The sequence below is a fragment of the Mytilus edulis genome, chromosome 4 (assembly GCF_963676685.1).
Source record: "Mytilus edulis chromosome 4, xbMytEdul2.2, whole genome shotgun sequence".
Classification (NCBI taxonomy): Eukaryota; Metazoa; Mollusca; class Bivalvia; order Mytilida; family Mytilidae; genus Mytilus; species Mytilus edulis.
In genome coordinates, this window is record NC_092347.1 from 52,418,106 (window position 1) to 52,445,536 (window position 27,431).

The window sequence follows — 27,431 nt, forward strand, 5'->3', positions numbered from 1 at the left end:
TGTCATTTTGGTCTTATGTGGATAGTTGTCTCATTGGCAATCATACCACATCTTTTTTTTTTTTTTATATATTAACTACTTCTATTGATCCTACAAAAACAGATGCCAACAATAACAACTTGTTAGGTTTAAATGCGTTTTCTGAATTTATTTCCATCTTTATCATCAATTTCTTCGTCTGTTGAAACCTTTAAGATTTTTTTCTCAGTACCGTTTTGTTTTTATAAAGGGAAGTTTAACCACTACTAACCGTGTATGAAACAAGCCCCGCCTCCCTTCTAACCTAATATCAAATATATACGGTCTCCACGAGGACGATGTTAACAAATCATATTCCTAGAAATGTATAGGAGGTAAGATAATAATCTCTACAATACTATAAAAACAATGCACATGTAACAGCACCCATTCTAGTCCTGATTGGCATATTATAAGTCCTTCGTGCACTAAGGTGTTCTTAGCAGTGTTAAGGCTTAACGTTAAAAAAAAAAATCCCCGTGTTATCGGTTTTATTTTTGAAGACATAAATTCTTTTGAAGTCCTTCTAAGATATATCAGTAAACAAGAACAGAGTAATGTTTTTTTCTGAAGAGCACGTTTTACTCCAATTGAATGTGATTACTTTATACATATATAATATATATTCACTGATTATACATAGCAGTCATATTAAGTGACACAACATGTTCAGTGAATCTTGAATTTTAAAACAAAAGGATAATAAGTAATATCAATGTAATGTTAAACAAAACACACTAAAAAGATTAACATAATATTAATCATTTGTAATGATTAAATGAATTTTTATTATTGAAAACAATTGTGTGTGGTGTAGTGACATGCATTTAAGAAAAGAGAAAAGAGAATTGTAAAAAATAAAGATGTCATACTTCGTTGATTACCCAAACTTTGAATAAAACTACACATACAACGAAGCATCTTGTAATGTTTATAAACACAAAAAGGATCACCAATCTGTAATCTTGTAAGAAGTTATTTCGTTGGACTGGTCATTGTGATAAAATCTGTAAATAGAAACAATCGATTAGCAAAGCATATTTATATGAATATTTTGAATGTAAATTTTAAGATGTGTATAATTTTCCATTATTACCAGAATTTATGACATCATAAATAAAAGGCAATGTCTGCGCGTACCCCATTGAGCGGACGCGAAGCCAATTTGGCCTTTGTAGGCTATGCATACCCGCAATTTTTACAATGAACTGTCATGATCGGGAATGAAACTCTGTTCTTGTTTACTGATATGAAACGTGGAAGATACACGAACATTTTTGGTAATTTACTGATATTGTGAATTCAGTGAAGAGAATGGCAAATGATAAATTATAGTTTGTATGTTTAAAGTACTCGAGTGCGATAGTTATTTTCTAATAAAATCGAAACAGAAACAAAAAATTTAAAATATCTAAAAATAAAGTTTAAGTGTACGCATAAGGTAACAATCCATATATGTTTAGCTAAAACTAGATGCATTTATTTAAGAATTGAATGCTTCTTTTTGTAACTTTATTGGGGTGTAAAAGCGTTGACCGAAGTACATTTTGTATGAAGCGCGGAAGCGCTTCATTCTAAAAATGTACGCACGGTCAACGCTTTTACAACCCTATAAAGTTACAAAAAGAAGCATTCAATACTTATAATTACATTTTTTAGCTATGATCATGAAAACACGAATTTTATATTTCTTTTATTTAATTCACCTGTGCACTTTATTGTGGGACCACGTGTTATCATGAATGTAAAGTTTTATTGAGTAATGCAATTGCTTAAGGAATAACATGTGATGTGCAGTTAGCCAATCAGAATAAAGTATTATAATGAAACATACATCTAATGTAATTATATATTTGTGAACATTTATCAGTATACATTTGAATGTACTTTTTTCGATCAAAGTACAGAGTAGTTATCCTCCTATTTTGTACAACGACATATAATACAGTTAAATTCTCGGAAAACAGTTGTTTGTCTTCCTAGCTAGTGACTTTTGTAACCTCTCTCCTTGTTTCATATTGATATTAAATAGTTACTGTGTACTGATGTCATGTACTGCCATTAAGACAATACATAAATATATATAAAAAAGAATTAACTTAACCTGTTATAATTTTATATTTAAATGTATAAACAAATGTTTGCACCTGTCCTAAGTCAGGAATCTGATGTACAGTAGTTGTCGTTTGTTTATGTAATATATACATGTTTCTCGTTTCTCGTTTTGTTAATATAGATTAGACCGTTGGTTTTCCCGTTTGAATGGTTTTACACTAGTAATTTTGGGGCCCTTTATAGCTTGTTGTTCGGTGTGAGCTAAGGCTCCGTGTTGAAGGCCGTACTTTAACCTATAATGGTTTACTTTTTAAATTGTTATTTGTATGGAGAGTTGTCTCATTGGCACTCACACCACATCTTCCTATATCTAATTAAAGAAAAGTATTCAAAAACTATAACCAGGGTCGTTTTTACAAAAGCGTATTAGCGATTTTCTCGCTTGAGCCGGGACGGCGAAAGCGAGAAATGCAATCGAGTTGAGATGAACAATGATAATCTTTTTATCGCTATTTTACTTACGACGGCGTTGTCAATTTCATGTCAATTTCGTTAGCAACGCCACGTGCATGCTTAGTTTCTAGCGATAATTTTCCATCTCACGCGAGTAGCATGATATGAATATTATCACAAAAAAAGATCAAAGGAAAAATGCACAAAATAGCGATAAAACTTTTTATCATATACTTAGAATAAACTAGATACCATTGAGATGGGAGCCATCTCTGTGGGCCCCGCTGTCAATAACGTGGGGTAAATAAGTTGTATGGATAATCTGATCAAAGTTTTTGACCCGCTTGACCTTTGACCTAGGAAGTTGTACATACATCATGACACACACTCTGGTGTTGGTTAAAATGGATGTCAAGTATAAACTTTGAAATCATAACGGTTCTCAAGATATAGAGCGGACACGATCTTCACCACAGGACACAGGGTTGTCAAATGAAACCAAAGTTTTTTTACCTTGACCTTTGACCTAGGCAGTTGTACATACATCATGACACGCCCTCTGGTGGTGGTTAATAAACATGTAAAGTATAAAGTATGAAATCATAATGGTTCTCTAGATATGGAGCGGTCACAAAGTTAAAGTGTTACGGACGGACGGGGCCCTAATAACATATGGTGTTTACTGTATGATAATAGCATTAAATTAAAGTAAATTCCTGATTTTTCGAATTGGTGCTTTAATAGCGGGCTGATATGAAAAGTTTATCACATGCTTCGAACGTTATCACATGCCTTTCCGTAACGTTATCACATGGCATTCCGGTGATATTCGGCAAATTCCGGAAAATACGCCTCAATGTTACATTTTTAGTGAAACATTAAAAAGAAGTGTACAAAACAATTATTTAGATACTGAAAAGTATATTGTGTAAAATAATTAAAAAAAAAACAAAAAACAAAAAATAAAAAATTATTAAGTAAATGCATTTTTTAAGTTTCATGCGGCTCTTTGGCTGATATTGAATGAACCTAGGGCTGATAATACATGCGATATGAAAAATGCCATGTAATAATCTGATATTATCGTTATAATGCACTATCATATGAATATTCCTGTATCACTAAAAAGAGATAAAATGTTGAACTTTAAAATAAGTACCCTATTTCCGATGATCATGCATTTTAATCCCACTAGATGAGTTAATATTTTAAAAAAAATGCACAGATTATAATAGTAGAGATACGAAAGGCTTCGTTTGTGTCGATTAAGAGTGCAATCATTTCTTTATCTTAATGCAGATCATGGAGCCCTATGGGCTTATGACACTTTTCGTTCCATGAGGATAGGTCATTAAATATGATAAATATTTGAGATCAGTTATAGCAATTTTGTTCACTTTATTCAAAAATACTAATATCCTTATTTCCATAATTACCAAAGCACTTTTATTTGCAATCAGCCGTTTAAAACGCCTCTAAATCAGTGATTATAGACGAGAATCATCTAAGGATAAGGATGCTTACACTTATGTGTGTTTCGAAAAGGAATTTGATTATTTCCTTTTTTTTTAAATGGAAATCATAAGCCGGCATTGGTTTTGAGTCCTTTTTTTACATCAGGATGGGACGGATTCATAAGATAGGACGGATATTAAAGGTAGGCGTGTTATAAACCATTGTGTATATAGATAAATTAAGTTTTCCGGCATAACAAGTATAGTAACTGTATGCAGAGAAATGAACAGAGAAATCGATATATAACGGAAGAAATAGTTTGTTTTATCGAAACTATCATAAGAAAATCAGTCTTAAAATTTTCGAATTCCCACAAAATAGATTGATCTCCTTCTTTAAAAAAACAAAAAAAACAACGTTTTTTTGACACCTGAAAACAGTGTTGAATAGCATGTATTACTTTTAAATTCTAGCACAAAAAAAGGGTTTCTCTAAATTGGTGATTTGTTTCAACAAAACCTATATTTTCACCTCAATTTTTATCTAAATTTTTGACATGAGCGTCACTGATGAGTCTTATGTAGACGAAACGCGCGTCTGGCGTCTGGCGTACTAAATTATAATCCTGGTACCTTTGATAACTATTTCACCCCGAAAGGTCTTGATGACGATTATGCATATATTGTTAAGGAATAAGGATATAAATAAGTGTTAAAATATCTAACAATCAATAGTATGAAGGAGAAGGGGCATGTCCCTCAGGCCAGATATCATCTTTAAAGGTTTGTATTTGAATGAAATGATTACACAACCTAAAAATTAACAAAAAATCTCTGAAATTGACATTATCAAGATGTTTGATTTTTTGATTGACAACATATTTGTTACATTTGGAGGACGTGTTTTTCAAGAGACTGTCGGCATTCCAATAGGAAACCAATCGTGCCCCTCTTCTTGTCGACTTGTTTCTTTATTATTATGAGGCTGACTTCATACAGGAAGTTCTTCTTAGGAAGAAAGATAAGAATTTAGCAATATCCTTTAACTATACTTTCCGCTATATAGATGACGTTCTTTCACTGAATAATTCAAAATTTGGTGACTATGTTGAACGCAGCTATCCCATCGAACTAGAGATAAAGGACACAACAGATACAGTTAAGTCGGCCTCATATCTTGACTTACATCTAGAAATTGACAATGAGGGTCGGTTCAAAACAAAACTTTACGACAAAAGAGATGCTTCATCTTTCCAATTGTGAACTTTCCGTTTCTAAGTAGCAACATTCCAGCCGCACCTGCATACGGAGTATATATCTCCCAATTGATACGATATTCCCGTGCTTGCATTTCCTATCATGATTGTCTTGATAGAGAGTTGCTGCTCACAAGGAAGCTATTAAACCAAGAGTTCCAAATGGTGATGTTGAAATCATCCCTTTGCAAATTTTACGGACGCAATCACGAGTTGGTTGACCGTTTTGAAATAACCGTTTCACAAATGATACCGGATATGTTCCTAACGTCGTAACTACAATTTCCTTCCCGTTCATGAATGTAACCTACCTAATTAGACTATTTACCGGATTTGTTATAACATGAGCAACACGACGGGTGCCACATGTGGAGCAGGATCTGCTTACCCTTCAGCTTCACCTGAGATCACCCCTAGTTTTTGATGGGGCTCGTGTGGCTTATTCTATAGTTTTCTATGTTGTGTCATGTGTCTATTGTCTGTTTGTCTTTTTCATTTTTAGCCAGGCGTTGCCAGTTTATTTTCGATTTATGAGTTTGACTGTACCTCTGGTATCTTTCGTCCCTCTTTTCTAAATACATTTATGTTTGTCTTATTGAAGTTTTAGACATATCATTCTAGTTTAACCTAAAATGATAAGGTAGAGGTTTTTTAAGGTTCTGAATTACTGGTAAGCATTTTTTTTTTATTTAGCAACGCTTACTTTCTAATCTTTTCGCATCGAAGGTTTGAGTAAAACAAGAATATTTGAAAAAAATTCGCTACAATGGATTTCATTATAGGTTCAATAACCCTAATTAACCTCAAATTGAGGAACGTTGTGTATAAACAAAAATTCTAATATGACGTGCTTCTTTCGCTTTGTTAACAAACCCATGCACTAAATCCAATAAAATTTGTTTGCCGTCATGCGTATATTGACTACTTCAGAGTCTCACTATCGCTCGGGCAAAAATAATCACGAATATAATACCTACCCATGTTAAAACTATAATAAAGTATAGCTTACATCACTTATTTCTTAAACAAAACATCTCTGTGTAGAGATATTTATTTGACGCGTTTCATTCTATTAAACTAGAATGATATTACTCATTCGTGCTAATTTGAAGAACATTTGACCCCCTAGCATTGCGCATCTTTATTAAGACGCCTTATTCCCTCCTCTTACTATGGCTGATAAAAAAAAACAGCTTTTGTTTCGGGAGATGTTATCTTCTTGTAGATATTAGACAAGAACGTCTAAACAAAATACACAAAGTATTTCCATTCAAACTTACGTTTCATATTTCTTTGCTCCATTCTTACTCGTAATCCGGCATAAGTACTGCGGACTTGAAATTTTTCTGTTCACATGCCTTTAGTCTTTTTGCTTCAAGCTATACAGAAAAAATATTCATTCCATAAATTGATGATAAATTTATTGATTTGTACCCACGGCTATTCAATCACAACCTTATCATAAATGAAAGAACTTAATTTTACATCTTATCTAAAAAAAAAAAAAAGAAGATGTGGTATGATTGCCAATGAGACAACTCTCCACAAGAGACCAAAATGACACAGAAATTAACAATTATAGGTCAACGTACGGCTTTCAACAATGAGCAAAGCCCATACCACATAGTCAGCTATAAAAGGCCCCGAAATGACAATGTAAGACAATTCAAACGAGAAAACTAACGGCTTTATTTATGTACAAAAATGAACGAAAAACAAATATGTAACACATAAACAAGGCAGGCACATACATACATAATGTGGTGGGGTTAAACATGTTAGCGGGATCCCAACCCTCCCCTAACCTGGGACAGTGGTATAACAGTACAACACAAGAACGAACTATACAAACAGTTGAAAAAGGCTTAACTCATCAGAAGGACAAAAATACAAGTTGACGTGGCCGGGTACTTGTACATCCCAACAACAAAGAGATACTAGTTACAGATCTGAGAGTACTCGCAGTTAACTGACAGATATTTCCAAAAATGTATGACAAAATGTCAAACTGTTGCAGAAGTACATTGAAGCAAATAAGTTTAAAGGGGCTTAACTCCTAGATAAAAAATTGAATCATAATTTCCTGTCGATATGCACATCTACATAGTATGTCCTTATTATCTACAAAGTCTTATGAAATTCTGTTGTGTGGTTTCAGAAGAGTTGCGATGACAAACTGTAGCAGTAGTACATTAAAGAAATAAGTTCAAAGGGGCCTAACTCTTAGAAAAAATATTGAGTCGTAATTTCCCGTCGATATGCACAACTAAATAGTATGTCCTTCTTATTTAAAAATGCTTCATGAAATTATGGTGTGTGGTTTGAGAGGGGTTGCGATGACAAGAAACAGGACTGACGGGCTGACGGACTGACGGACTGACGGTCAAACGGACAGACGGACGGGTAAAAAAATACACTATCTGCAACTTTTGTATGTTACAGTATAAGTGTATACAGCTTAAGGTAACACAATTTAATTTGATTGAACATTCACAATCATGTGTAACCCCAACGTATTCTATACGTGCCTACTCTAAGTCCGGAGCCTATAATTCAGTGATTGTCATGGAGCTAAATTGCCCGATGATTATTTTTTGTTCAGATTTTATTGGAATGATAATAATAATCGGCGGTTCTGCAGATTATTTTCTGTTTGGATGTTAAAATAATATTAATCGGCGGGTCCCGCAGATTGTCCTAAAAGATTGTCCCGCAAATTATTTCTTGGGTTGGAATTTATAAAATAATCAGCGAGGGTCGTGAATTTAAAAAACCGAAGATTTTATTAATGATAATAATCGGCGGGTCTATTTTTAAAACCCAAGGATTTTATAATGTAAAAATCGGCGGGGTCGTGAATTTCTAAAAGCTGAAGATTTGTATCCATGTATTTCTGAATGAAAAATAATAACAATCGGGAAAGGGGAGACTGTTAGCTTTCCATAGAAATTACATGTACACAATATTAAAAAAATATATATATTTACAGAAAATTGTATTTTTTTCATTTTTAAAGAAATGTGAATGCTTAAATCAATTCTAATCTTTGAAATTAATTTCCGAGTTTGACTTTGTACTCGTTTCGGCTTTCAAACTTTTGTATCTGGGCGTCACACGTAGGTCTTGTGTGGACAAAATACACTTCTGGCGTATTAAAATTTTGAACTTGTTGCCTTTTGTTGGCTGTTGTTCGTGTGATTCTTTGTCATTTGTGTTCTCCAATTTATTTATATTGTAGTCCTGTGTTGTCATTTTGATGTTATATTTCACATGGCCATAAAAGTGCGAGGTTTGGCATGCCACAAAACCAGGTTCAACCCACCATTTTTTCCCTTTAAAAATGCCCTGTACCAAGTCAGGAATATGGCCATTGTTATATTATAGTTCGTTTCTGTGTGTATTACATTATAACGTTGTGTCGTTTGTTTTCTCTTATTTTTGAGTGTAAATTCACATTGCGATAAGACATGTCACGGTACTTATCTATCCCAAATTCATGTATTTGGTTTTGATGTTATATATATATATATATATATATTTGTTATATTTGTTATTCTCGTGGGATTTTGTCTATGTGTGTTACATTTTAGTGTTATGTCGTTGTTCTCCTCTTATATTTAAAGCGTTTCCCTCGGTTTTAGTTTGTTACCCAGATTTTGTTTTTTGTCCATGGATTTATGAGTTTTGAACAGCGGTATACTACTGTTGCCTTTATTTGGCATGTTTTCCTGCAAAGAAAATTTGTTCTCTGTGTTCGATAATACAATATCAACCCACTTTTTTACTTTTTTAAACCTTCTGAATATATATATATTTGGTTTAAAAACGGATAACTGAATGGGGTTTCCTAGTTGCATTACAGTATGTTATTACAAATTGGGAGTTTGTACTTATGTATCTTTTTTTAATGTTGACCCCTGCTTAACAATAAAAAACAAATTCATGAAAAACCGAGACATTTTCCTGCCTTTTTGACTATATATTATAGTTATCAGAACAAGTACTTTTTTTTTTAAAGTTTTTTTAAATATTCATCAAAGGTACCAGGTTTATAATCTAATACGCCAGGATGCGCGTTTCATCTACATAAGACTCATTAATGACACTCAGATCAAAATAGTTATAAAGCCAAATAAGTTAAAGTTGAAGAGCACTGAGGACTCAAAATTCCCCAAAATTGTGTCAAATACGGCTAAGGTAATCTATGCTTGGGATAAGAAAATCCTTAGTATTTCGAAAAGTTCATACTTTTGTAAACAGGAAATTCAAATAAAAATGAACATATAACTTATATTCATTGAAGTGCTGAATATACTCGGGGACGAACGTCCACCAGCAGTGACCGAGGGTCGTGGTGTAGTGGTTAGTGCATCAAACTACTAACACAAAGGTTACTGGTTCGATTCTTGTTTGGGATGAAATTTTCAGGAACTCAATTTTCGGCTCTCCCTTGACACCATCGGCGAGTATGGTCTTGAGGAAACGATGATAGTCCGTCGGAAGGGGACTTTAAATGGAAGACCCGTGTTAAGAGAGAGCCATATCTCTTGCACGTTAAAGACACCCTTGTAGATTTCGAAAAAGAGTAGGCTAATGCCGCTACAAGGCAGCACTCGCACGCACAAGGTGGGAAGGGATTAATATTAGTTGCAAAACTTGTTTCCCAATCCACTATAAATAAATATGCGTAAACTAATCGACCCAGTGGTGTAAATAGTTATCAAAGGTACCAGGCTTATAATTTAATAAACGGATCGAATTTTCTGCCTCAATTAATCTTCGTCAGTGTTAATGATCACTTTTATATACCTGTATTAATTGAGAAACAATTCTCAAGACATCCGAGTCGGTTTGGCAATGTTGATACGATGACTCTGAGCGTTTTCCATTTCCAGCACCTCCCCATCCAAAGGTATGTGCCCATTGTGTTGAACATGGTAGACTTAGTGTTATAATGAATAATAGGCATAACTGTATTGAAACGGTTGACATTCTTTAAAAATCTACAATATAAATGTATAATAAATAAGATAAATGAAGATGTGATATTATTGTGAAAAAAAGTTAAAACACAAAATTACTGAACTCCAAGCAAAAATTCAATTTTCAAACGAATTAGACAAATATGAATAAGAGACGAAATAAGGTTAATGATAGCAACTACTGATCATCCGTAACGGTGTTCAACTATCAGAGAACTTATAATACATACAGACCATGACATTACAAAAAGAAGGGCTGATTAATGTACTATAAACGATTAAAAATGATGTACTCTTGAAATAATTGCCAAACAGTAAAAGAATTACACTTTCATGACTTCGGACAGACACAAACAGTATGTTGTGGGGTAAAAACGTGTCATTGGAATGGCCTTTCTAGAGTTCTGGGATTTTAGAAAAACGAAGAGTTTTGAAATATCAATATTTATTGTTATTGATGTTACTTTTTTGTATCTGACAAATTCATAATATGCTATCGTTAAATTTTAAGTTTTACAAGTCCAGTGGTGTCTTTATATTTCAAAGTTACATACAATAAACTGAAGTTTTATGTTCTTTTTACTATGACAGTTTTTCCTTGGTATACGGTCTTTTAACAGGAGTCGGGACTGAGTATTTACATCAAACTCTAGCATGTCCCGGCAGGGCCACAGGAAGGTGACCGGCGAATCCCTATCACAGTATGATAAGGCGTATATTTTTGCGTAAATAAAAAAAAAATACTAAGGACTTTTTCTCAGTGACTTTCATTAATATTTTGGCCATTAATAGTATATTCAATGCGTCATTGCAAATGACAGTTTTTGTTTTGAACCTATACACATTGTCTTTATTTGTTACACTTTTACTAACATTTTATTTTCTGAAACATTGTTAAGTGCCTGACTTGCATACTTTTGGTCTTTTCCAATGTCAGAAATAGTGCTATCATCAGAAAAAAGATCAGTGATATGATGAGGATAAGATAAAGGCAATGCTGTTTTTAATGATTCATCAAGATACACACAAAGGATTAAATTCGTTTATCCCGTTGACATTTCATCATTAAACATGTTCTGGACCATATGTGTATTTTGACCATACGCGTATGATTTGGTAATTAATACGATAATCGTTGATCAGTTACCTTTACTGTTATTTGCACCCTTCGAAGTGTCATAAATAAAGAAGCTTTAAATGGTTGATTTTTTTCTCACAAAACACTATATGTCGACAGCAAAAAAGGCTTAAAAGATATCTGAATGAACCGTTAAACAAGAAATCAACTGTTCTACTCATACATATGCAGTTATGCCGTCGAGCCCTTTTTGTATTAATTTTGGTTTTCATTTTTCAATCACATTTTCGCACATTAAAATGTCTTAAATATTGCATGATTTTTAAGTTACTAAGTACTTATTCAATTGGTGTATGCTTTTATTTCAATTGTACGATTTACAGTTACAGTTGTTTGAACGTGCTGGTACTTTTTTTCTTATAATGAAAATAAATTGCATAATAAGAACTTTAACACTTTTGTAAAGATCAAATCAGAAGAAAATAGATAACAACTAATCTATAAACGGCATGGGGAAATAACACATGTCATAAACGCTCGGGCGAAATTGTCGCCAGCGTAAAAAAGCTTTAAATTAACACAAGCTTGACATTTCATCATTAAACATGTTCTGGACCATATGTGTATAAGGTATGAGCGTAACACTGGTTATGACTAACAAGGCTGTGAATTTTTGTAATTTATCCGTGTTTTGTTCTGTAGCTAGTCACCACTTCAGTTTAATCATGTATATCTATTGTAGTCATTTTATAAAATTTACTGTCTGATAAGGTATGAATTATTCTAAATTCTAAATAATATTAAAGGATGTTCTTGTCCCAGGTGGACAACCCTGGCCGTATTGGTAACGACCTTTTGAAACTTTTGGTCCTCAGTACATTTCAGCTTTTGCTTGTTTTGGCTTTCGAACTTTTTTCATCTGGGCGTCGCTGGTTAGTCTTGTGTGGACGTGGAGGCGTCTGGCGTATTGCATTTTTAATAAAGTACCTTTTGTTTGCTATTAATCGTTTGTTTCTCTGTCCTATTTTTCCTCCCATTTATTTGTATTGTAGTCTTGTCATGTAATGTTGTCATTTAAATGTTATAATTAATATTGCCATTAAAGCGGGACGTTTGGCATGCCACAAAACCAGGTTCAACCCACCATTTTTATCTAAAAATACCCTGTACCAAGTCATGGAAATGGCCATTGTTATATTGTAGTTCGTTTCTGTGTGTGTTACAGTTTAATGTTGTGTTTCTGTTGTGTCGTAGTTCTATTATATTTGATGCGTTTCCCTCGGTTTTGGTTTGTAATTCTGATTTGTTTTTTCTCTATCAATTTGTGAATATTTGAACAGCGGTATACTACTGTTGCCTTCATCAAGCAAAACATTTAGACAATATGATTGGGTTTCAGTTTGACATTTTTATCGATTTTGCGTTTATAAGACGAGCCAAATGTGCCCCTGTAAAAGCAGTTAGAAATTATTTAGAAAATACTTAAATGGTCTAAATAGTCATATGGTCCTGACTGTTAATGACCTAAACGAGTCATTATCCTTCGCGTATGGTCTAAATACCTCATATGGTCATATGGTCCGGAACAAATACATATACCTTGCACAGTTAATTACATTAATGGCCATCGAAAGTATGTCGAAATGTTAAATTTCGGTTAAATAAGCGTAGTTTACATCACATGCTAATGAAAGGTCATTATATATACATCTTAAATAATGAAGAGCGGTCACACAACGACCTTAATTTTACGGTAGAGGTACTGGTTACGTTTTCACAGTTCATGTTTTAGAATATATACAAGAATTTATACACCACGCATCGAAGCAATTCACCATTCGCGTATATCTTGGAATTTAAGATAATACGCAATTTTTAAATCATAATGACATATTCAGATTACAAAAGTCAAATTACAAAAATTCGGAACTACGGGGAAAATTCAAAACGGAAAGTCCCTGATCAAATGGCAAAATAAAATAATAAAACACCTCAAACGAATGGACAACATCTGTCATATTCCTGACATGGTACAGGCATTTTCAGATGTGGAAAATGCTGGATTGAACCTGGTGTTATGGCGCTAAACCTATCCCTTGTATGACAGTCGCATCAAATTGTATTATATTTACAACGATGCGTGAACAAAACAATAATATTTGATAATATGTAAAATTGTCAAAAAAGTTTATTGGTACAAGTTTTATACCATCATGAACCTTCAAAATGATATTTATGTAATTGAAAACTGGTGTTCGCAAAATTGTATGAAATTAAATGCCAAAAAGTGTAAATCAATGATAATTGGTTCAAAACAAAGGCTTTGTTCAACTGGAAACAGTTTAGATATCAATATTTCAAATGAACAAATAGAAAATGTAGATTGTGAAAAACTTCTTGGTTTATATATTGACAAAAACCTAAATTGGAATCAGCAGATAGATAAAAGGTCATGTACTATATCAAACAGAATCAATTTATTACAAAAGATAAGAAAATATTTACCTATGCATATACGTATTATCTATTTTAATGCTTATATTCTGCCATTATTTGATTATTGTTGAAATATATGGGGAAGCTGTTGTGAAAGTGGAATAAATAAACTTAATAAGTATACAACAGCAATATTACACATATACAGCCTTGTTCAGTTCTCCTTAAAGACATTTTGGTTTTTGATGACACAGTACAACACTGTCGCATTTCAAAATGTGAGACCAAAGGCTGCAAAACTTGTGCTATTTTAATTACAGATGCTGAATTCACTAGCAATTTGACCAGGAAGTCATATTTTACCAGAAGTTACGATGATCTGAATTGTAAATCGATAAATGTCGTCTACGGATTAGAGTGCAACCTTTGCGGCTTGGTATACGTCGGTGAAACGAAAGGAAGGCTAAACAAACGTATGTGCGGTCATAGATCAGACATTAACCTCAATGCTAACGACATTCTATACCAGCATTTCAATCAGCCCGATCATTCCATCGTTTCTATGACAGTTCCAATTATTGAAAAAATATACCACAGCTCGAACAATCCTAATCTTTCAACGACTCTCCGTAGACAAAAAGAAGACTACTGGATTAGACAATTGGGAACTGCAACACCGTATGGCTGCAATGACAAAATTGATGGTATAGGTATTCTATCTAGTCCTTCGTGTAACTCGGTGAATGTGATGAATATTTTCAACTCGACTCCTCGACGTAGACGTAGTCATGGCCATCGTCATTATACATCACCCTCTCTGCATGATGTCTCTATTAATGACTTGCTGCCATGCATACAAAAACCGTTAGGTATTCATCACATTCGCACGAAACTTTATTCATTACCCCTTTCAAAACTTCATTCTCTGTTCAATTTATGTTTGGAATCCACTGTAACAAACCCTCATTCAAACCAATACAAACTACAAGCTATAATTTCGGATATTGCTAGTCACAGACTTTTCAAGCCAGTTCGCATTGGAAAAGATGAAAAAGAGAAAAGATCTTTTCTAAATCTTTCCTTTGCCAACAAAGGTCTCGATGGCGTCAACCTAGGCAATATCCTTCATCATAAATTAGTTCAATCGAAAATACCTCCTTATTTCAAAGACCAGTCTGTACCAATAATTTCTTATACCTATACCAAACCTATTGCAACTAAAATTTTCAATTACAAACGCGTTTTGCAGGATCTCGATATTGACGACTTCAAGTCTAAACCTCCTGATTGCACTTGTGCTAGTTCCCAATTCACATATAATCCTGCTGGCCACGTTATTACCGGTGACCTTAACATTGTTAATAACACTTCTCTACGAAACGTGTTATCGAAAGGTCCGAAATATCGTGAGCCTAAATCCATCAATTGGAAACACAACTTTAAAATTTTGATGGATTCAGTCGAGGATTATGCCAGGCAATGGGCTAAGCGCGAGAAGGAAGACGTAGACACTCTATCCGAATGGATTAAGGCAGTGAGGTCGTTAATACAAATCAGAATTAAGAAACTGAATGGGTCCATCAATGCCCATGCTACGTCAATCTTCAAAGATCCAAATGTTGCTAAACACCTATCTGACCTCCATGATGAATATGTTGTTGTCCCCGCAGACAAAGCCCCAAATAACATCGTTTTTATCTGTAAAAGTCATTACATTAATTGCTTGATAAACGAATTAGGTATAGACAATTCACTTGGAAACCCAACATATACCCTCACGACACTTACCAAAGAGGAAATCCTGGATAATCATAGGTCTGTTCTTTGTTCCTTTGGTATTTCAACCAAAGATGAAGAACTGGATCTTCCATCACTGTATTGGATACCTAAACTACATAAGTGTCCTTACAAACAACGGTATATTGCTGGGTCTTCCAAGTGCTCCACGAAACCCCTTTCTAAATTATTAACATCCATTTTATCAGCAATCAAAGACTGGCTTCAAAGTTATTGTGAAACTGCCTATTCTAGAGGTGGCGTGAATCAGATGTGGATACTTAAAAATTCCAAAGATCTTTTAGAGTACATACAATCTAACTCTCTTTCATCTTGTAACAGTATTAAAACATTTGACTTTTCTACTCTTTACACAAGTATTCCACATTCCAAACTAAAAGACAAATTAAAAGAGTTGGTATTACTTTGCTTCATAAAAAAGAATGGCCAACGTAGATACAAGTATCTTGTCTTAGGGAGGGATAAATCATACTTTGTAAAGAACCATTCTGATTCAAACCAAAAATTCTCTGAAACCGATATTATCAAGATGCTTGATTTCTTGATTGACAACATATTTGTTACGTTCGGAGGACGTGTTTTTCAACAGACTGTCGGCATCCCAATGGGAACAAACTGTGCCCCTCTACTTGCTGACTTGTTTCTTTATTATTATGAGGCTGACTTCATGCAGGAACTTCTTAGGAAGAAAGATAAGAAGTTCACTAAACAATTCAAAATTTGGTGACTATGTGGATCGCATCTATCCCATCGAATTGGAGATAAAGGATACTACAGATACAGTTAAGTCGGCTTCATATCTTGACTTACATCTAGAAATTGACAATGAGGGTCGGTTGAAGACAAAACTTTACGACAAAAGAGATGATTTCAGCTTTCCAATTGTGAACTTTCCATTTCTAAGTAGCAACATTCCAGCAGCACCTGCATACGGGGTATATATCTCCCAATTGATACGATATTCCCGTGCTTGCATTTCCTATCATGATTTTCTTGATAGAGGGTTACTGCTCACAAGGAAGCTATTAAACCAAGAGTTCCAAATGGTGAAGTTGAAATCATCCCTTCGTAAATTTTACGGACGCCATCACGAGTTGGTTGACCGTTATGGAATAACCGTTTCACAAATGATATCGGATATGTTCCTTACGTCGTAACTACAATCCCCTTCCCTTTCATGAATTTGACCTACCGAATTAGACTATTTACCGGATTTGTAATCACATAAGCAACACGACGGGTGCCGCATGTGGAGCAGGATCTGCTTACCCTTCCGGAGCACCTGAGATCACCCCTAGTTTTTGGTGGGGTTCGTGTTGTTTATTCTTTAGTTTTCTATGTTGTGTCATGTGTACTATTGTTTTTCTGTTTGTCTTTTTCATTTTTAGCCATGGCGTTGTCAGTTTGTTTTGGATTTGCGAGTTTGACTGTCCCTTTGGTGTCTTTCGTCCCTCTTTTATTAAAGAAATCTGCTAGGGTTATAGTAGAAGCTGACATAATGACATCATCCAGTTTATTGTTTAATAGTTTACACTGGTTAAATGTGGAAAGGCAATACTTGTATATAAATCATTAAATGGTATGGTTCCTAACTATTTACAAGAAAATTTTCATTTTACTGATAATCAAAATTATAACTTACGTTCAGCTGATGAAAAACTATTAAATCTTCCAAAACCAAAAACAAATTTTTTAAAGAAAACATTTACATATTCAGCTTCTCAAATATGGAACAGTTTACCAAATGAAATAAAAATGAGTAATACACTTGTATCTTTTAAAACAAAATGTTACAAATTTTTCATCAATTGTGCAAATTAATATGCTTTTTCATTATTATTTAAATACAATTGTATATTGTGTATAATATATAGAGAATAATACATTGCAAAATCCGTATCATATGTCGTATCATCCCGAGACATCAATATCAGCCCAAGGGCCTTTAGGCCCGAGGGATGATATTGGTCGAGGGTGATACGGCATGTGATACGGATTTTTCCATGTATTATACGCTTTATCATATATTTCAACAGAAGAGTATTATATTATATGAACTGTTTTCTGATCCATAGCACTGGGTTACCTTCAGTTCTTCTTTTGTCTTGTTTCAAAGGCCTTAAAAGAACTGCTCAATTACTTATCCGAAGCACCTCGGTTACCTTACAATTTGCGTGCTGTTGTTTTAAAAATATTTTGTTTATTATTGTATTAATTTGTGTGTTTTGTATTTTTCATAGTTGCATTTAGTGTGCCAAAAAATATTAAAACTTGACGTTCGTGACGTCACATACCAAACAATGACGTCATTCAAAAAATTTACCTATTTTGAGGAAAAATTTTCTTAAGCAAAAAAAAAACCAAAACTGACTTTATGTAAAAAAAAAAAAAAGAAAAAAAAAAGTAGGGGTGTGATAAAGGGTAGGGGGTGTGATAAAGGGTATGCGATAAAGGGTAGGGGTGTGATAAAGGGTATGCGATAAAGGGTGCGCATCAAAGTTGCGTGATGTGGATTAAACAGCAGGCTATTTATCACATATGCAAAACTACTGTATTTACTACTAAACATATGATAAAACTTTATAATACTCTATGTACTTATAAATGTGTTATTATTATTTTGAGGACTCTCAGGAAGATTAGTTTTAGCTAATGGGATCATCCTCTTGAAATAAAGTTTTTTTTTTTTTTTATTTATTTATTTAATCGGTTGATACATACGATGTGTCTGTGTCTAAACTAACTAAGGACATTTTCGGTCCTCAATCCTCTTCAACTTCGTACTTTATTTGGCTGTTTTAACAATTTGATTCGAGCGTCACTGATAAGTCTTTTGTAGACGAAACGCGCGTCTGTCGTAAATATGAAATATCAATCCTGGTATCTATGGCGAGTTTATTTACCACGTTATAGATTGTGGTTTACCATTTACGTCGTCTGTTCTTTTAAGTACCGAACATGATCTATTCCCGAATATGACTTTTTTGCTGAGTACCAATTTGCATTGCAACAAGACATGCCACGGTATTTTTTTTATCCAACGTTCATTTAGTTGTGATGGTCCATTTGTAATTCTGATCGGATATTGTTAAATGTCTTATTATTTGAAGTTATCATGCTTTTTTCAATTATTTTTTTCGTATATATAAGTAAAGATAATTTATCACCCAGTTTATGTATATGTTTTTAGTTAAAAGCATCTTTATGTACGCGACTTATTTGTTTTTATTTAGAAGAAATACCGGCATAGCTAGATAATACAATTGGTTATCTATTAACTAACTCATTCTATATCAATATTTTTTGTAATTGTTATAAAATACGTCAAATAACATAAATACAAACCTTATCTTGATTGATATCTAAATTTTAGAAATTTACTTGTGACATCACTTTTGTGGCGTTGGTTCATTCGTGTGACGGACAATTCGTAAATTTGTTATGCTGCTTTTGTGTACTGTCCTAAATTCTTTTATATGTATGCTGTTATTCTGTGGTTAACATGTCGAAATGTACTATTACATTTCTTATTTATGTATTATTCTGTCCTGAATTTTCTTGCATTTATTTGTACTGTAATTTTGTCATGTAAAGTTGTCATTTAAGGTGTTATTTAACATTTCCATAAAAAGTGATGTTTGGCTAGCCACAAAACCAAGTTCAACCCTCCATTTTTTCTTAAAATGTCATGTTCCAAGTCACGAAAATGGCAGTTGTTATGTTATAGTACGTTTCTATGTATGTTGCATTGTCGATTTTTTTGTAGCACTTTGGTATTTCTGTTGTTTCGGTTTTTTTTCCTCTTATAGTTGATGTGTTTCCCTCCGTTTCAGTTTTTAACCCGATTTTGTTTTCTCTCAACTGATTTTTGACTTTTGAACAGCGGTATACTACTGTTGCCTTTATCTTGCGACGCGAATTTGATAAAAAAAAAAGTCTAAATAATTGTCTTCAATAACTTAGACGTAGCAGAAAGTTTGACATATTTTGAAAACAAAGTTACTGCTATTTCTTATTGGTCAAGCGTAATTCGATGTTTAGGTATTTTGTTACTTCTCTAATATACGTTGCGGAACAAATTGATTATATATATTTTGTTCCTCTATTTCAAAATAAGCTTTCAAATTAGGTTTAATGTGTATTTATATTTAGGTGCTGAAGGGTCGCAACTGTCCATTCCATTATTCAAAATATCAATTTCATTATTCAAAATTAGCTATTTCTTAATCATCACTCGTATTTTAGCATTTATGTCTTCCGTAACCCCTCTAATGGTCAATGCTGAACATATTGATCATAACTGTTTTATTCATCAATGTATTGTATAAGTATTCGTGTCTAGAGGCGTTTTTTTTTTTTAATAGTTAGGCGATATTGGGTTGCAGCAGTCCATTCCAGTATTCAAACTACGTTCTTTCTTAATGTTCACGACTTTTTAGACATTTACCTGTGTTACTCCTCTTATAGGCGTTGAAGAACATATTGACTTTATTCCTTTTGTTCCTCTATTTAAAAGTTTTCGAATGAAGTATAAGGTATGTCTATAATTAGGGGCTGAATGGTTGCAGCAGTTCTTTCCATTATTTAAAATATCAATTTCAATGCTCTTCAACTTTGTACTTGTTTGGCTTTATAAATATTTTTATATGAGCGCCACTGATGAGTCTCATGTAGACGAAACGCGCGTCAGGCGCACTAAATTATAATCCTGGTACCTGTGATAACTATTTATACCACTGGGTCGATGCCACTGCTGGTGGACGTTTCGTCCCCGAGGGTATCACCAGCCCAGTAGTCAACACTTCGGTGTTGATATGAATATCAATAATGTGGTCATTTTTATAAATTTCCTGTTTACAAAACTTTGGTTTTTTCGAAAAACTAAGGATTTTCTTATCAAAGGCATACCTTAGCCGTATTTGGCACAACTATTTGTAATTTTGGATCCTCAATGCTCTTCAACTTTGTACTTGTTTGGCTTTATAAATATTTTGATATGAGCGTCACTGATGAGTCTTATGTAGACGAAACGCGCGACTGGCGTACTAAGTTATAATCCTGGTACCCTCCGACCACGCAAGGACGCTAAACCAAGAACCATAGTAGCTAAATTTGAAAGTCAAAAGGATAGAAACAAAGTTCTGAGAGCTGCCCCTGCTAAACTGAAAGAGACATCTTTCAGCGTCTTTGAACAATATCCATACGAAATGGTAGAAAGAAGAAATGTTCTATGGCCTATTTACAAACGAGAACAACGTCTAGGAAATCATGCCCGTCTTAAGGAAGACAAGCTATACGTCAATGGTCACCGAATATATCCTGACGATGTAATTGAAGCTCATAAAAATGCATCCAATGTACCCAACCACTCTTCGCAAGACAACATGTATCCATCTCAACAAGGCAGTCAATTTCTAAGGGAGCACTTTGACTCACGAGATGAATCAATAGCAGGTTTTGGCCGTCCCCGCCACATGTAGGACAGGCAAACAAGAGGACAGTTGAACTTTAAACCCAGTATATGTAACAATTCTCACTCATTAAATATTTCATGCTTAAATGTATGTGGCCTATAAAATCGATTAATATTTAAAGAATTTACTGATTTGATTGAACTAAATGACATTTTTGTATGTATTGAGTCAAAACTAGATGATTTAGATCAGCTTAACTTGCCTAAGGGGTATGATTATTTTACAAAAAAATAGAAAAAAATTTGAACGAAAATCTGGAGGTATAACAGTTATTTATAAAAAAGGTTTAAAAAAATGTCTTACATTTATTAACACAGACTCTGAGTTTGTACTTTGGGTTAAAGTGGATATTACAATGCAATAACTAAAATTATGTTTGGTTGTATTTATGTACCTCCGGAAAATTCAAGGTACTCCTCCAAGGATGCCTTTGATGAAATTGAAACAGAATTAATTACGTTAAAAGATCAAAGCACTGCAACTGCACTACTTGGCGATTTTAATGCCAGATCAGGGTCTCTTTGTGATTGTATTATACCAGACGATGAAATTTCAAAAATTTTGAATTATGATGGAATAGATGAGATAGATAGGTGTTTATATGACTATCATTATTTATGTTTATATAATGTACCCTTACAAAGATCGTCTGAGGACAAAGGTCGCATCAATGTATATGATAACAAACTTTTGCAATTATGTAAAAACAATTGTTTGTATATTGCTAATGGCAGAATTGGTAACGACACAAATATAGGCAAAGTAACTAGCAAAGAAACTAGTCTAGTTGATTACTTAATAGTATCAGAAGATTTGTTCCCCTATATTACGGAATTTGAAGTTATTGATTTTGATTCGTTATTTTCTGATATTCATTGTAGATTGCAATTCAATCTTTCATCGATGTAACCAGATGATTTGCTTCATAAAAACAATTCACCGAATGTGCCTAGTAAGCATATCCGTTGGATTGGTGACAAAAGAGATCACTTTGTTGACAGCGTTGAAAGAAATTGACCATTGATAACTTGTCGAACCAGTTAGACACGCTTGATATAACTAATGAAAATTTTCAAGCTGACCTTAACGAATAAGCCGAAAGTTTAAATAAAGTGTTTCTTGATTCAGCCATCGAAAATTTCGGTAATAAACCCGCCAAAACTAGTCGAAATTCAAAACATCATCAACCATGGTTTAATGCGCAATGTCGTGTAAAACGAGATTATTTTCACCAAGCAAAGAAAAAACATAACTTATTTAAAACGGAGGAAAGTAGATACGATTTGAAAATAGCTAGTAAAGCATATAAAACAGTAATGAACAAAAGTTACGAGGAGTATCAATTTAAAGCTGAAAACGAGCTGCGTAGTATGGATCAACATGATCCAAAAAAGTTATGGAATGTTTTGAATAATTTTGAAAGACCACAGGATAAAAACACACCAATCGATCTTGATGAACTTCACACTTATTTCAAAAATTTGAACACAGACGGAGAACGAGATGATATAGATTTTGAAATACCAGATTGCAATGATGAACGTGTAAATGCAATCTTAGATGGTAAAATTACAGAAAATGAAATTTTTAAAGCCGTTAAAAATTTAAAAAACGGAAAAGCGCCAGGTTACGATATGGTCATAAATGAATATGTGAAATCTACCATTCAATTTATGATGCCCCTTTATCTTTAAGTTATTTAATAAAATATTAGACTCTGGAGCCATTCCTGAAGCTTGGACATTAGGTATTATTTTACCATTTTTCAAAAATAAAGGGGACCCCCTTAATCCTGACTCATATAGAGGAATTACTCGTATCTTCTCTGGGAAAATTATTTACTGCCATACTGAATGGGAGACTTTCAAAATATGCAGACTTGTTTGAAATAATTCCAAAAGCACAAGCTGGTTTCAGGAAAGGCTAGCTATTTAATTCTGGATAACATATTTTGTTTACATGTGCTGATAGAATTATATTTATCATTTGGTAAAAAACTTTATTGTACGTTTATCGACTTTAAGAAAGCGTTTGATACTGTTTGGAGATTGGGGTTATGGCAAAAGTTGGTAAAAAATCAAGTTACCGGGAAAATGTTAAGAGTGATTTTTAATATGTATGATAACATTAAATCTTGTGTCAAAAAGGGAAATGATATTTTTGTTTTTTGTTTTCTATTTTTCTTTCGGATCTAGAAGAATTCTTGAGTGAAAATAACATAAATGAACTTGAAACAGTATCAACGCATTGTCAAGAACATATCGGACTATATTTACAAATTTTTATCTTATTCTATGCAGATGACACCATCATACTTGCTGAAACAGCAAGTGATATGCAAAATACATTAGATATGTTTGAATTATATTGTACGAAATGAAAACTGTCTGTGAACACAGATAAGACAAAGATTATGATATTTTCAAAAAGAAAAAGCAAATGAAACCACTTACATGATTTCAAATTATATGGTTCTGATATTGAAATCAGTGATTTTGCTAGCGCTCGTCACTTTCGTATTTTACGAAAGGGTTTTCTCATTGACGAAAGTTTTTCAAATCAATTTCGTTGACCCCTGGAACAAACTGAAGAGAAATTGTGAACTAAATTTCTGGATTCCATGTCAGAATCTTTCATAATAATGGCCAATACAGTCAAATCATACATTAACTGCCAATCAAGCTGGTGCCTCAATCCCTTAAAATCTGACTAAGTCAAAAGATGAAGCTAGTATTAATATACATCATTGTTCCATTGCTTTTACACAAAATAAGGTTGATTTTAATAGCGCGCAAATGTGACTAAAGCCCTCAAAATCCTAGCTTAAACCCTGATGAAATAGTAGATTTTTATCCTTATCTAGGCTTGCTGTTTAATTGTAACAGTAGATATACAAATGCCAGAAAAAAAATTGATAGAACAAGCAGAAAAGGCACTCTATGCTCTCTACAGAAAAATAAGGAATTTAAATATTCCTATTGATTTACAACTAAAATTGTTCGATTCTTTGGTTGAACCCATACTGATTTACTCTTGTGAAATATGGGGTTTCGAAAACATAGATGCTTATGCTTTAGAAAGAGTTCATTTAAAGTTTTTGAAAAGAATTCTTTCATTAAGAAGCAGTACTCCTATAATTATATGGTGTACGGTGAAACTGGCAAGTATCCTTTTGAAATTAAAGTACGATTACGAATTTTATCATTCTGGTCGAAATTAATATTAAACAGCACGAAATTATCAGGATTGTTATACCAATTTTTGTATAACATGCATAATTCTGGAAATATTGTTTCTAAGTGGATGAACTGTATTAAATTTACATTAGAAAACACAATTTTGAGCTATGTATGGAACAATCAATGTATTTTAAGAAATGTTGACATCAAAATATATGTAAAGCAAATTTTACAAGATCAGTTTATTCAAAAGTGGTTTAGTGATGATGAAAAACCCTCTAGAGGTGGATATTATTTACTGTTTAAACACGCTTTTTGCTTAGAAAATTATTTAGTAAAATTGAAAAAAGAAAATAGAATATATATTACCAAACTTAGATGCTCAAATATCAAAATTCCATTAGAAACTGGTCGATGACATAATATTCCAAAAGAGGAAAGACTATGTACTTTGTGCAAAAATAATTGTATTGGAAATCAGTTTCATTACTTATTTGTATGTCGAAATGACGAGGTTAAAAAATTAAGACGTGCATATATCCCAAATTACTATATTGTTAACCCTTCAGAATATAAAATGAAAGGTTTGATGTCTTTCTGTAATGTAAAAGTCTTAAATAACTTGTCTATTTTTATCAAAAAACTTATGAAATATCTATGATTCTCTATCACTTACATGTATTGGACTGGCGATCTCAGATCCCATTATTATAGCTTTGAATGATTATCACGTGTTATGCATCTACTTGTGTACAGAAAATTAGGTATAATGAACTATGTATGTATATATCTTTCTATCTTGTTCACCATTGTAAATTATTATTTGTATCATTTGTCTGCCTCTTGTTACAGTGTAAACTGTCTAGAGTGTTAATAAAGTTCTAAGATAACTATCAATATTCAAAATTGGCTATTTCTTAATTTTCACGCGCATTTAGGTCCTCTGTAACCCTTCTACTTGTCAATGTGGCACATATTGTTTATGACTGTTATATTCCTCTTTCTTTAAGCTTTTGAATTGCGTCTAGATTTGTTTTGTAATTAGGAGCTGACGGCTTGCGGCAGCCCATTCCAGTATTTAAAATACGTCATTTCTTAATGTTCACGCGTATTTCGACATTTGGTCCTGCGTTACTCCTGTAAAGGGCGTTGCGGAACATATTGACTATATTCCTTTTGTTCCTCTATTTAAAATCTTTCGAATGATGTATAAGGTATGTCAAGAATTAGGGGCTGAAGGGTCGCACCAGTTCATTCCATTGTTCAAAATATACATTTCATTATTTAAATTGGCTATTTCTTGATTTTCAAGCGGATTTTGGCATTTAGGTCCACTGTAACCCCTCTAATGATCAATGCGGAACATATTGTTCATAACTGTTATATTCCTCTATGTGTAAGCTTTCAAATGGTGTATACAGATTTCTGTAATAATAAAACAGTCGCCTACGGGTCGCAACAATCCATTCTAGTATTCAAAATACGTTATTTCTTAATGTTCACGCCTTTTCGACATTTACCTGTGTTATTCCTCTTATAGGCGATGTAGATCATATTGGCTATACTCCTTTTGTTCCTCTATTTAAAAAATTTCGAATGAAGTATAATAAGATATGTCGAAAATTAGGGGCTGGAGGGTGACAGCAGTTCATTCCATTATTCAAAAATATGTCTATGATTTTATTTTCTAAATTGGCGGTTTCTTAATTTTCACGTGTATTTTGGCATTTAGGTCCTCTGTAACTCCTCTAATGATTGCGGCACATATTTTTCATAACTGTATCTGCCGAATGGTGGGTGAAAAAGTTTTCTGTTTTTTGGTTTTATCCATAATAAGGGAATAAAGAATAGCAAAGATCTAGTTAAGATACAAAAGACAGTGAAGCTGAGTTTTTTTTAGTTTTTTTATATATATATATGTTTTGGTATTCTGGCCGTCCATACATTTAAGAAAGAAATTTCTGTTACACAACCTATAATTTATCCACCAAAACTTAACAAATGGATTAAATAAAAAAAATTCAAAGAGTGTTTTGATTTTTTTTTTCTTATATCTATTTGAAAAATTGTTATATAACACTTAAATGACGAATTCTGAAATACGGGATATAGCCGTGTCACAGTCATTTTTTTTTTATTTCATTATTTTCTTTTCAACTTGAATACTGCAATATAATCTGTTTCGTTATTTATAATTCACTTCATGTATAACTTTCGTATATATCTTTTATTAATATTGCTGTTTATTGTTTATTTAAACTTGTATTTCCACAAACATTGTAAATGCATGTATAATGTTAATTGATAAAATTATTATTTATTTAAAAATCCATTTTATAAATCTTATTACTTATTTTATTCAAACACATAATTTATTCGTCTGAATTTAACTGAATTTCTTGCTATTTAATTTTCGTAAAATGTAAGGTGTCTGTGGAAACTTAAATTCGTTAGAATAACGGTGCTACAGAGGGGTATTTCACGAAGTCACTAAAACAAACTATTCCCAAAAAACAAACGTGTTCTATGTTGTAGATTTCTTTTGGATACACGTATCACTTCATTACTTCAAACGCTTTATTTATAATTCGTTATAAAATACGTAATTTAATTTTGTACAGCATTGGTTTATTTGAAAACAATGTTGTATGATGAAAAAAAAACGTAAATGATATATGTTTGTCGTATTATCTATGATAGCGTTTTAACAGCTAATTGATTAATTTCGTACATTTCTTAGAGTATTGTATGAGTGACCAATGCAGGAACTTAGTGTTAGCATATAATGTTTGATTTATCTATTAAAACGAATTTGGTATTCAAGTATTGACAAATTAAACCACTTACCGGTCTCGTTAGCTAATGTCAGTTAACACAAAAACAGAACATACTATATTATGAAAGGATTTCCCAGCTTTACCCACACACAAATAGTATTATAAGTGATTAATATATCCTCTTACTATTTGTTTTTCATTTAATTGAGCATGCGTTAGCACTTTCGTTGTGATTGGATGCCGATCTTTACGACAATATTGCTTGTTTCGTCACCCTCCTCAACATGAATTATCACATCTTTGATAAACAATTAACAGTTGCTGATGCAATACAATTGCCAACAAAGTATTGATACCTTGTTTGGTGTTTCTTTCCTTTCTATATGATGATTTTGCATTGGAAAGTCGAAGTTACAATCATGATGAAAAACCAAATGATGTTATAATGATAGCTGTTTCCTCTCCACTGTTT

The 27,431-nt window shown here is 33.0% G+C and overlaps 1 long non-coding RNA gene across 1 annotated transcript; it reads right to left on the reverse strand.

Annotated features, from left to right (window-relative positions):
• Positions 1-760: 760 nt before the first annotated feature.
• LOC139518466 (uncharacterized) lies at positions 761-27,144 on the reverse strand. The gene is made up of 4 exons (XR_011663360.1): positions 27,030-27,144; positions 10,046-10,239; positions 6,517-6,615; positions 761-1,025 (listed from the first exon to the last, which is right to left on the reverse strand). It is a non-coding gene; the product is annotated as an uncharacterized lncRNA (long non-coding RNA).
• Positions 27,145-27,431: the final 287 nt, after the last annotated feature.